The following is a 13,125-nucleotide window of genomic DNA, read 5'->3' as shown; positions in this document are numbered from 1 at the left end:
CCAATAACCCTCCCTTCCACGTGGAATCATATGGGAAAACAAAATATCTACATTGGAATTTGGTTTGATTTTTCTGCTTTCACTAGTTAATATTACATTTTGTGATTCTTACAGCAACCCATCTATTCCTATATTTTGTTTGATTTTAAGACAGATGCTCTTAGTCAGCTTTTTAAAAAATGAGACAAATCCAATGTAATATATTTATGATCAAAATAATCCTGACTAATTTGCACTTCCTTCTTTCCCAACATAACTAAAGTGGGTGACTTTAATAACCATTTCCAGGAAACTAGCTGATAAGTGAAAAGGTGACCTTGGTTTTTAAAATTCAGAGGTTTTTAATTCAGATTGATGTCAGGCAGCATCTACTTCTTTCTTCCTCCTTTGGGTTGAGGTTTATATTGAAGGAAAGCTTAGCCTTGTGCCATCTTGGAAATTATGTTGGGAATATGCTGAGTTGTTCATGTTAGGAAATTGTACTTTTCTTTAATTATATACACGTCTCCCTTAGCTTTAGGTAAGAGTGGGGAAACTGCACTCCACTTGTTGAAGAGTTGTCAAGGTTATTATTGCACTACTGTTTGTTTAAGCCTCCTATTTGGGGGCTTCTGCCAACTGTCATTGAAAATAAAGTAGGAAACAAGTAGCCTAGGAGTTAGTGAAAGATTAGCTTCACCTTTTGATTAACTATTGAACAAGATCCTTTTTCATTTGAACCTTAGGTATTTAGCTTGTGTTTCTCCTTTTCTGCACTCTAAATTCCCCAAGAGTTCAAGAAATCACAGATTCATAGATTTTAGAATTTGAAGGGCTTAAGAAATAACCTGGTCCAAGGAACAGCTAGGTTTGCAATTGATAGAGCCCTGGAATCAGGGGGAGCTGAGTTCTAATGTGACCTCAGACACTTACTAGCTGTGTGACCCTGGGCAACTCACAACCCCATTTGCCTCCAATAAATAAATAGATGAATAAATGAATGAATGAATGAATAGACCTGATCCATTCCTTCTTTGTATATGTATATGTGTGTGTGTATTTTTTATAGAGGCAAATGAGTCACAGTATGGATAAATGTTGCCCACAGTCATACAGCAAATTCAGTGAATCATGGGGACTAGACTATAGTATCAAAGTCCTTACGCCAATTTGTGTAATCCCTTGTCATGAGCAAAAGTAGAATTCATGGACAGAACTAATGCTTCTTAGAGCTTAGTGCTTTACAACCGATAAATGAGAGAAGTATGTGGGATTTGGTTTGTAGCAGTGAGCAAGAATTGGAACAGGGTTTAATTTTGGTGGCCCCCTACAGAGTACAGATCATAACATAATTAAATTCCACACTCAGGTGGGAAAGGGAAAACTGCAAAAATGTTTCATGCAGCAGTTCAATTTTAGGGGAAGAAATGACAAAATTCTAACAGTATAGTTATACAATCATTAACTGGGAGGGTGTACTTTTTGTCATAAAATTCATGACCCAAGGTAGAAATAATATAGCAGGCATAGGGATTGATTGCAGAATGTCAGAATAAAAGGTTGGAAATGGCATGAAACCATTATTAAAGCAGATTGAGAAATGCTTTCTGCAAATATACAAAAAATGGATAAAAAATATTTAAAAACATCTAGTTTCTAACAGATCACTGGCCAAAGTACACTTATTTTGGTGAATGCCTTCATGGATATCTTATCTTCCTAATATGATTACTCACTCCAACAGTGCAATTAGAACCCATCTAGTACCAACTCATCCTACGTGACACATCTTCATTCTCTTTGTAAATTTTCCACAGTTATATACCCAGTATATTGGAAAGATTTCTCTATGTCTCTTAACTACGAATGGACACATGACACTTAGTACAAGAATGAAACATACTCTTTTCTAGTGACACATTCCTCTAATATCCTTCACACTGTTCCTCCTGTCATTAAAATACTTGACTAAGTGATTATAGGGCAACTAGGTGGTACAGTGAGAGAGCACTGGGACTGGAAGCAAGAAGAACTGAGTTCACATCTGACTTCAGACATTTTCCACCTATGTGACCCTGGGTGAGTCACTTACCCCTGTTTGCCTCTGTTTTCTCATTTGTAAAATAAGCTGGAGAAGGAAATGGCAAACCACTCCAGCATCTTTGCTTCATAAAAAAAAATCAAGAAAAGATCACAAAGAGTTAGATATGACAGAAAAACAACTAAATAACTAAAACAAGCTATGATAAATAATATGTGGAAAGTAATTTGAAAAGCTCAATTCATTTTAGTTTTAAGAGTGGTTTTATGTTAGATTAGGGACTATCCCACTTTTGGATTTCTGATCCCAGTGCCGGATAGATTTTGTTGTTCTTGTTCAGTCATTTCAACGGTGTCTGACTCTTCGTGACCCCTTTTGATATTTCTTGGCAAAGGTACTGGAGTGATTTGCCATTTTCTTCTCTAGTTCATTTTACAGATGAGGAAACTGAGGCAAATAGGATTAAGTGACTTGTCCATGGTTACACAGCTAGTAAAGTGTCTAAGGTCAGACGTGAACTCAGTAAGTCTTCCTGACTTCAGGCCCAGCACTCTATCCACTGCCCCAGCTAGCAACCTAGCTCCCTGATACATAGTACCTATTTAATAAATACTTATTAATTGATTGTTTTTTAAAAATTGAAATCCTGATTAATTTATCATGACAAACATTAAACCCCCCTCCCCCAAAAATAGGTTAATTGTGCTTTAACAAATGTTGGTTAACTGCTTGCTTACTAAAGCACTTTAGGAAAGGGTTATCATTAGGGAATTTTGGGGTGAGGACCACATATGAACTTATACAAGGAAAAGAGTAAGGGCCTAGAAAGAATCTTCCAGTGATGCCTGTGTTCAGGCAGAGGTGGATTCCAAGGACTACAAATCCATCGATTAAAAGATACATGTTTTCATACTCCATTGCTGAAACTAAGGATGCCAGCATCTGCAGACAGTCCAACCCCCAGCTCATCCTGTAAAGACTCAGAATTAATTATATGCATTTCTGAAAACCACAAGTTTAACATCAAAGAACAACTAAATTGAACTACCAGTGTTTATCTCTACTTTCCAACTGTTATCGGTTTCCACGGACTGCCACCACTGCTAAAGAGTAGTCAGGATAAACACAGTAACATGTTTTGAACATTCTAAGCACTATTCCTGAAATGAGACTATCGCATATCCTGAAATTACAGTTTAAAACCAATGAAACAAATGGAAATGGTCTTTGTGTTAATTTATTTTTTCCTCTAAAAGCCAATTAAAAGAACTAAAATTTTCCTCTTCTTAGAAAAGAATGTTTATCTTTCAGCTATTTGCATCCTATTAAATGAAATGTTTGATATGGAACCTGCATCCATCTCTCTGCACAGCTAGCCAATAAAGTGGGTCGCCTGTGGATTAGCAGCCACAGTTACAAGGACAATGCTTTTGATCCGTTGTGCTTTATATAGTGTTTTAGTCATGCTTTTTAATGCATTTTCTTTACTCTTGATGAATCTGGGGAGAAATGAGTTATCTTTATTTTTAATATATTTAGAATAATTGTATTAGCTGATTACTATCCTCTAATGCTGTATAGATTGTGGAAAATTATTAAAACAATGAATTGCATTTATATATTGCTTATCCATCATCCATATTCTAGACATCTTGCAGAAGAGGAAATGTGAGATCATCCATCAAAATCAATAAAAACTCATGAAATTATACAAAAGGTGTCACTTTCCCTTTCCATAGTCCTTAAAAAGCAATTTCACAAATACATTAATTTTCTGGTGATTCTGCATGAGGTTCTTGTTGCTCACTCATTGCAGTCAGTTTCAGGACAACATTCTTACCTTGTAGTTGAGGTCGCCTCTTACTCAGTTCTTGATACTCTAGTACAGTTCTGCCAAAAGTAATCGGGCTTTGGCTAGCTGCCTCATGCTGACCAAACTCATAACAGATTTATTGATGTATAAATCTTAACATCAATAGATGAAAGCATATCAATTTTTAGACATGTGGGAAGCAATGGGCAGAGCAAATTGATAATTGTCTTGTGAGTCAAGGATACCTGGGTTCAATTTGTGACCCTGGACAAATTGCTTAACCTGTCAGTGCTCCACGCAACTCTGTGAAGATAAGTTGTAGATTAGGTGCCCATCTGGAATGGTAAAGGGACATCCATACACTGTGAAAGAAACCGTAGGTCCATTGAGAGAGAGACAGAGACAGAGACAGACAGCAGGAGGGAGAGGGAAAGAAAAAGAGAGAAGTAACCTGAAGGCACCAAATGAGAAATAGAACGAACTTGCCAAACCAAACCTGGGTATGGCTAACGACAGCTAGAGGGTTATATGCATAAGAAATCAAAATTCTGAACATAAAATTAAGGACAAGGTAGGATATTTGTTTCAAGGAACATTTTTCCTGCAAGTTATGCAGGAACCTGTTAAAGCATCCTCTGTTACTGATGCAGGAAGGGCCACAAACTTAACCATTTTAAGTGACCTGAACATCCAGTTCAGCCAAGCAACCAATCAACTCAATCAAATAACTAGCTGAACTCGTCCACCTGGAAACTGATCATGTGTTCGACTAAATAAAAAAAAGCTGTCTTGTGATTGCATAGCTGTGGCACCCAGTAACACTTATAGGACACAGTAGACACTTAATAATTGTTGAATTGGATTGAATTGAATATAATTTGCATGTTTATGTAAATGGGATTAGATCTCTTCCTACAGTAGCACAGTGCTGAATATTTGCTATTTTTTCCTCTTGAAAGCCACCTTTTCTTCAATCTAGTTTGGCACACAATCATGAAAGTATTTATTTTCTTACTCTTAGTTCATGTATGGGTGTATATATGTGTTTATATTTACACATATATAAATACATATATATATATATATAGTTTTATGACTATGTTAAAAAAGATTTAATAGTACTAGATTTGATTGGGAGTCAGAGGGAAGGGGGAGACTAGTGTGTGTGTGTGTGTGTGTGCGCGCACGCGCGTGCGTGAAAGAGAGAGAGAGAGAGAGTTCAGGTTTTAGTTTTAATCCAAGGACATTGGAACAATGACACTGTCATTGACCAAAATAAAACAGCTTTGGGAGGGGCATGAGGGAGGAGTCTATTTGTAGAAGGATTCTGCTTTGGCTCTCGATTTAGTTTTAGATATCTATACCCACAGACGATGAGCTCAGTAGTTTCTACCACACTAAAGTCTTAGAATTCTATCTTGGGAACACAATGTGCTTACTTTTTGAGGACTAACCTAAGTAAGTGGCAGTAACTCATTATCAATAAACCGACCACATGGTGATAAATTTTCTTTGGCTGTGACAATTCTTTGCAATTTAAAGAAAAGAAAAGAAAAGAAAAGAAAAGAATAGTCCTCACTTCTGTGTGATCCTCCTCCTATGACCACAGTATGGGTGGAAGAGTAGAAGGAAATGGAGCAGAGACTTCTGGTTTGCAGTTTTTTTGACTGTCCAGAAAGATTTACATACCTTTTGATACTCTCAATCGGTAAACTCAAACTGAAATAAAAATATGGCCACTAAACCATAGACAAGAATCCTTGCAGGCCACATAATTTTGACTTTGAGAACCACATATAAACTTTATCTATATTCTATTTTATTTTTATTTTGTTAAGTATTTTCCAAATTTATTTTATTCTGGTTTGGGCTGCACTCTGGATTATTGTAGCCAGCCATGTGTTTGACACTTCTGCTCTAAATCTGATATTGTACATGCATAATCACCAACAAGTGGACATACTGCTAAAGAGGGAAATAGTAATAAGCTAGTGCTTTAAGGTATCTCATCTGATCTTCATAACAACCCTGAGAGATAAGTGCTATAATTATCCCTACTTAGCAGGTAAGAAAACCAAGGCTGAGAGTTTAAGTGATTTGCCAAGGCACACACAGCTAAGCAGTATCCAAGGCAGGATCTAAATTCAGTTTCTGTTGACTCCAGGCCTAGTGTTCAATATACTGAACCTCCTAGCTGCCTAAACATAGAAACATGGTCCAGGAGTAAGAAATGTGAAGGATCAAAAGTTTTTCAGCTGTACAGAACTGTTATTCATATACACAAATGTGTGTAACATATGCATTTATTCAATATGCTTTCTTTGACAAGACAGTTTTTAGGTGACAAATGTGTTGAGCACCAAATAATATCACAGAAAATAAAAGTATTTTAATGATGCCTTAAAAATGAAAATATTTTAACAGACAAATAAATCATTACTGATATGTAGTTATTTTTAAATCAACTGCATACTGTTTTGTTAGAGCAAAGATCAAAAATCAATATAAAACCAAAAAGTTATGGCATGCAATTGAGATAACTCTAACCTGACCTATTAGACCAAATTATTGATGCCAAAAATGGTTAATGAATGAAAAATAACAGACATCAACATGGATTGTTAACATATATGCTAAGGAAACTTAACACATATAAATAGATCACTATAATAAAGAAACCCCAAAAAACCCGACCCTAGAAATCCTCTCCATCAGTAAATAGATGAGCTCCTATAAATTGGAGTGATATGTAGTTAAAGATAACACAAATCTGCAATATACTCTCCTTCACAATGTATTACGCATATGGATGGTGGGAGATGATGAGTTACCTCATAAAAGAGTGAAAAGTGAAGAGGAAATAAGTTTGAAGAAAACTTGCCAAGTTAATAAAAATGAACTGAAAGTTATTTAGGAAGGATAAGATTACCAATTCATACCAAAGAAAGTTCTTGGAGGTAATTTATTCCAACCCCTCCATTTTACAGATGAGGATATTGAAGACCAGAATGACTAAGGATCTTGGCCAAAGTCATACAGATAACAAGTGGCAGGGCTGGGATTCTAACCAAGGTCCTCTGACTCTAAATTCAGAACTCATTTCATTGTACCATGCTGACTTCTTGAAATATAAAGGAAGAAAACAGTTATAAATGTAAAATGTTTGTAAGGATTTTTATTACAAACTTTGTATAGTGGAGATACATTATTCAGACTCTAAAATCATAATTCTCCAGTGTGCCGCATGAACTTGTAAAAGTAGCATTAAAGAAAACAAAGACGAAGAACAGCTGGAATGGACCAAGTGTAAACAGCAGATCCATACCAGAGGCAACATTTTTAAGACTGCTGAGGGATAGATTTTTCAAGAAGCTTAAAAGAGAGGAGATGATAAACATCAGACTTTATTGTTACCCCACAAATGGTGGTCAAAATGTTTATTTTTCATCTCTGTAAAACTGTTAAGAGAGCAGGTAGGTGGTGCAGCAGATAAAATGCCAGTCAGAAGGATTCATCTTCCTGAGTTCAAACCTGGTCTCAGATACTTGCTAGCTATGTGACCCAGGGCAAGTCACCTAATACTGTTTGTCTCAGTTTCATCCTCTGTAAAATGATCTGGAGAGGGACATGGCAAACCAATCCAGCATCTTTGCCAAGAAAATCCCAAATGGGGTCACAAAGAGTCAGACATGACTGAAAAAATGACTGAATCACAGCAACAAAATTGTTAGGAGAAAAATATGCACGTACATTCAAGGGCATCCTTTATAAAAGAATGAGAAAGAAACAAGAAGACTTTAATAAATGTTATTCTGCAGTAGACTGTATCACATAAGTGTTAAGGGTACAAAACCCCACTGTACTTACAATTTGTTGACTGAATAAGCATTTGATTCAGTACAACAAAATATCATCTTAAATACTGTCTTCTGACAAGGTGTCCCCTATGCTTATTATACAATCTTATAAGATTCCTTGAAAGATGTAATATCAGAAATAACTTTGTTCAGTGGCCCTATGATTATTGTTATTATAGAGTGAGATATAAAAATGGAAATATATGCTCACCAAAAGTGTCTGCCACCATTATGGATGGTATCCAAACCACATTCCAATGGAAGAGAGATTCCTGAAAGATGATGAGGTGGCTATTTGGAGAATGACAATGAACTGGACACATTAAGCCAGAGAACATCGTGGAGCCTCCTAAATCAGATCCATAAAGTTCGAAAAAAATTTAGCATAACTATCCACATTGAAAAAAGCAAGTGGTTAAAGAATGCCTGTTGTCTATGATGATACATATTTGGATGGACACCCCATATGGCTAACTCTATTGGTACATATATGCACTACTCATGGATAATGGATTGGATCCAGAATTGATTATGAAGAATGGAATGAGATATATTGTTTCTGGGAAATTGTGCAGTGCTTATAATAACCTTCATATTCTCAATGAAAGGCCCATTTTTGATCAACAGTATTCTTCCACTTAAGTTGTATGTATGACTGTGAGTTATGGAATAACACATCTTCTGAAGAATAAAGTTGTGGTCCACCCAAAAGGCAATAAATGCACATACAGTGGATGAGGCTGAAACATATCACCAACTGAATATTATGCAAGACAAGCAGCCTTAACAATACAATCAGGGAAGTCAATGGTCAGCAATAGCAAGAAAAGGATAGTCTGTATGTTCCATTCATATCTGTGCAATGTTAAAAGAAGAAAATAGAAAACCAAAGCATATTAGGTAAGCTTCCTATGGAGGATTCACAGGAAGCATGGAGAACGACTGCACAGGACAGGAGAGTGTGGATAGCATGAGATCTGGATTACTGGAAGATCACCCATATCAACAAGTTAACAGATTCACTGACATTTATACAGAGCTTTGATGTTTGAAAACACTTAATACTTCTGATCTAATATCTCCATAAGGACCCTTTGAAGCAAATACTACAAGTATTATTTTCTCTATTTTGTTGATGATGTATTTAAGGGTGAAAAGGTTAACCAACTTTGCCCGCAATCTTATAGCTACTAAATGTGGAAAGCAGGATTGGAACTCAGATTTTCCTGACTTTGAGTCCAGAATTCTATCTCTTTTGCCACACTAGAAATGACGCAAATAAAACCAAAACTCAACTCAATATGCACATGGAATAATGAAAAGAAGGTATGCCACATAACCCTTTTCGTTGAGGAAGTCTAATTGGTAAGGACAGATCATATACATATAAAAATACACCTAAGTCATGGCATATAATACTTCAGTTTTCTTATCAATAAAGTGAGGGAATTAGACTAAATGTACTTGAAGATCCTTTGAAACTCTAACAATATGTTATTATTAATAATGAGTAAAAAAAAACTGTGATTCAGTTCTATACGGGGTATCTCAGAAGTCTTAGTTTTAATCTATTAAAGCATGTTTGTTGTTTCATTAGTCTGATTTTAATTTCATAGATAAGAAAGCTGAACCATTTCTTATGTTTTAATAATGTTTTATATTGCATATATTCTGTCCTCCCCAACCAGACAAGTATACTCCTGAAGGTAGGAGTCATGAAAAATACCTTTCACTGTATTATGCATGTATTGAATAGAGTTTTTCAATAAATAATAAGCTATCAAAGCTTATAACTGCACCAAGACCTTTGGGATGCCCTTATAGAGAAAAATTGCATGAGAAAAAGAGGGTTAGGGAAAGAGAGATAAGGAAACAGAGAAATAAACATTGTACAGAAAGAGTGAAGTAGTGATAGAGAAAGACAAAAAGAGAGTGAAGGGTAGAGAATAATAGATGGCAATATAAAGGAAAAGATAGAAAATCATAAATTCAAAAACAAATGTAAGAACACCATCAGAGGCATAGCTAAAAACAGAAAGGCATACACATTCATGCCTTGCGACTGAAACAAATACAGATATACACACATAGAAAAAAAATATGAGAAGAGAATTACATTAAACAATGCCTATTGAAGCTCAAAGAAGGACAGAACCCAAAAGGAAATATACACAAACAGTGGAAATTAAATGACAGTGCAAAAGTTTCAAGAAGAAGTATATGATTATAGTATGTTACGTGTATGTGTCTTAAGAATTAGACTGTAAACTACCTGAGGGAATGGATTCTTTGTTACAGACTTCTTTGTATGACTCACCACACCTGTCCTATTGTTAGACATAGAATAAGTAAATAACAAATATATGCCAGATGTAAGGATGAATTCATGAATTCTTGTTCTCCTTAGGTTTGCACTTCTCATTACAATTTTCCCCATCACCATTTCTCTTTACCTTGATAGTATCAATCTCAGATTGGAATAATTCCAGATTGAAGGGGATTAATGAAGAAGTGGGTGCTCAGGAAGTGAAGGCAGTTGGTATTGATGACTTATGTGACAAATTTGTCTGTAAATAGAAGGAAAGAAAATAGGGAAATTAAGAGATGTGTAAGCATCAAGTGAAGGATTTTTTAAAATGAAGAGCTATGAAAGTCTCAAAGCATTTTTCTTAAAGTACAGGTAGAAAAGAGGGGAAGACAAGGTGCTTGATGAGAAAGAAAGGAAGTAAAATCCCATAATAATCCAAGAAGGAACAGGATTTAGAGTATAGCTACAGGATAGGCAGAAAGGTTACTTTTATTGAGTATAATGACTATTTTTTCCCTCTTGAGTCTTCATGGAAGAGTTTGGGGAGAGCTACTAAGCTATTTGGAGCTATTTTGAGGTGAGGATGAAGGTAGATTAGTGGGATCATATAGACTCTTCCTAAAAATAAAGATCTTAAAAACCCCTGGTGCTCATGGTACAATATATTTCAGAATTTAATACTCAGTATGGTTACTAGAAATTTTCTCCTGTGTTTTGAATTCTAATTAAAAAATATTCCAAGGATTTCTTACCTGCCTGTGGGGGAAGAATTTCAATTTGCCAATTAAAAGCAAACCATTAGAGGCATCATATACATAAAATATTCTCAACATTCTGTTAAGGGGAATTCGCTTTTAATGAATATACTTACTGTACTGAACCTAAGACAGTAACTCAATTATGAGGACATGAATAGGCTAGGAAAAAGATTCGACAGATGTGTGGATGTATTTAGCTGTTGTAGAAATTGAGCCACTGCAGTAAGCTCTTGTCTTCTCTCATTTTTAAGTCTAATAAATGCCACTGAGTAGGTTTTTATAATGGGTTTACACATATCTCTCGGGCTGCTTAAATAATTGTTTTGACTCCATGTAAACTATGCACTGCATGCTAGGATGACCTTGGGGAAATTGAAGTGGCCATATGTCCTTTAAATGTATTTATGACAGTGAGTATTTACATTAATTAACTGAAAGATGTGTATTCTATTTTGCTCACCAATTGAATTACACAGCTCATCATATTCTCTAATTGAAATATTCCAAAGTATGTTACAAGGTGGAGATAACAGGTTTTTTTTTTAAATTAAGGCTTTCTCTTTCTATAGGCTAGATCTTCTACCTATATGAAGTGCATAGCAAAAAGGAAAGGGTTGACAGTCACTTGGTGAATTCTTACAATGATGGCAATAATACAGGTCAAATTTTTTTCAAAATTGCTGAGCAATGTCATCTGCTTCCTTGGACAAAATGATTTATTCATGGATAACACATAAGACCACATGACTTTTCCTGAATTTACTACCTTTTAAGTCCCATTCTTTCTACCGGACATCTTGGAGATGTTCCACCGTAAATTTAAGTTATGCTGAAAACAGTTACTTTTATTTCTACGACTTTTCTCTATTCAAATTCCCCACCTTGGAGGCCATAACTATCATCTCTGACATTCCAAGCAAAGAATATTTGACTCTATTTCAGTCACAGACTATTGTCTACATTGGAATGTGGGTGGCTGGCTGGTAGATTGTAGTCCTTCGTTCTTAAAGAGGACAGAAATGATCTCACTATGCTGGAGTCAAGGTACAGTGTGTCTGACTCTGGCTGATCAGACTAATACAATATTGGAAGGCTCTACCACAGGTCATACACAAATAGTACCTATGAATATTTGGATTGGAGATGTCTCTAAATTTTTGCATCTTGCATTTCTTTTGAGCAACTTAAATTCTGCTTTGTCCATACAATATAGTGCCTTCTTTGATGTCACACCATGCTGGGCAGTCTTTTGCCAGTGTCTCTTATGTCTCACAGTCGTTTCCAAAGTTCTTCAGAGGGACCTTAAGAGTATCCTTTTATCACTTCTGACCTTCTTGTGATTACTTGCTTCATGTGAATTCTTTGTAAAATAGTCTTTTTGTAAAACAGACATTTGGCATTCAAATAACGTGGCCAGCCCATCGGAGTGGTGTTTTCTACAGCAGAGTTTTAATCCTTGGCAGTTCAGCACAAGAAAAGACTTCAGTGGCTAGTACCTTATCTTCCCAGGTGATCCTCAGAAGCTTCCTAAGACAATTCAAATGGAGCAATTCAGGATGTGGCAGAGATATATTAATTGCTGATTCAAAACAACTGAGCAAATCAAATTGTCCAACTTTGCTCCCTGGAAATAGCACCCATATAAATGATATGATAAGTCAATTGAAGTGCTAAAGTATTCTTTTCCAAGGAGAATCATCTTCATATAGGGAATGATAAAACAAACTACTTCCCTTTTGTCTCCTGGATAAAATATACAGTTGTCTTTTCCCCAGTCTTGCTCCTTAGTACCTTGTCAGTCTTCTTACTTTTTACACCTCCTAATACAATCTGCAATCTATCTACACCCACCTACTTGCTGCTACTTGCATATGATATTGTCTCAATGCTTGGCTTATTCCCACTCCTTACTCCCATGTTTTAGTTTTTCCTTCTTCCTTCAAGAATCAGTTCAAAAACTATATTTTTTTTGGTCAACCATACTATAAAAGGTAATATACAGTTGTTTTATTCACCAAATAGTTCTAGGTATTAGGCTTTCCCAGCTTTCAGTTCTAAATTCCTCATGTCAGGCATATGTAAATTAAATGCTAGGAAACAGGGTACTCCAGCCATCTTTCAAATGAGTGTCTTTTCCTTGGGCTGCTGCTTTTTCAATGTTTCTAACCATCTTTGTTCCTCTTCTTTCAATCAACGAAATTGTTGAAATCAGAAGGAGGTAGAACCTTAAACTGCCATCCTCTGAACTATTATTCTTCTCTTACCTTTTACTGGGAAACTCCCAGCAAGGGTCTTTTATACTTATTGTCTTCACTTTATACTTATTCCTTCTCCAGCTCCTTACAATTGGTCTTTGGATATCCAGCCCC

This window comes from Trichosurus vulpecula, chromosome 5 (assembly GCF_011100635.1).
Source record: "Trichosurus vulpecula isolate mTriVul1 chromosome 5, mTriVul1.pri, whole genome shotgun sequence".
Taxonomy (NCBI): domain Eukaryota; kingdom Metazoa; phylum Chordata; class Mammalia; order Diprotodontia; family Phalangeridae; genus Trichosurus; species Trichosurus vulpecula.
Note: the sequence above shows the minus strand (reverse complement) of the source record.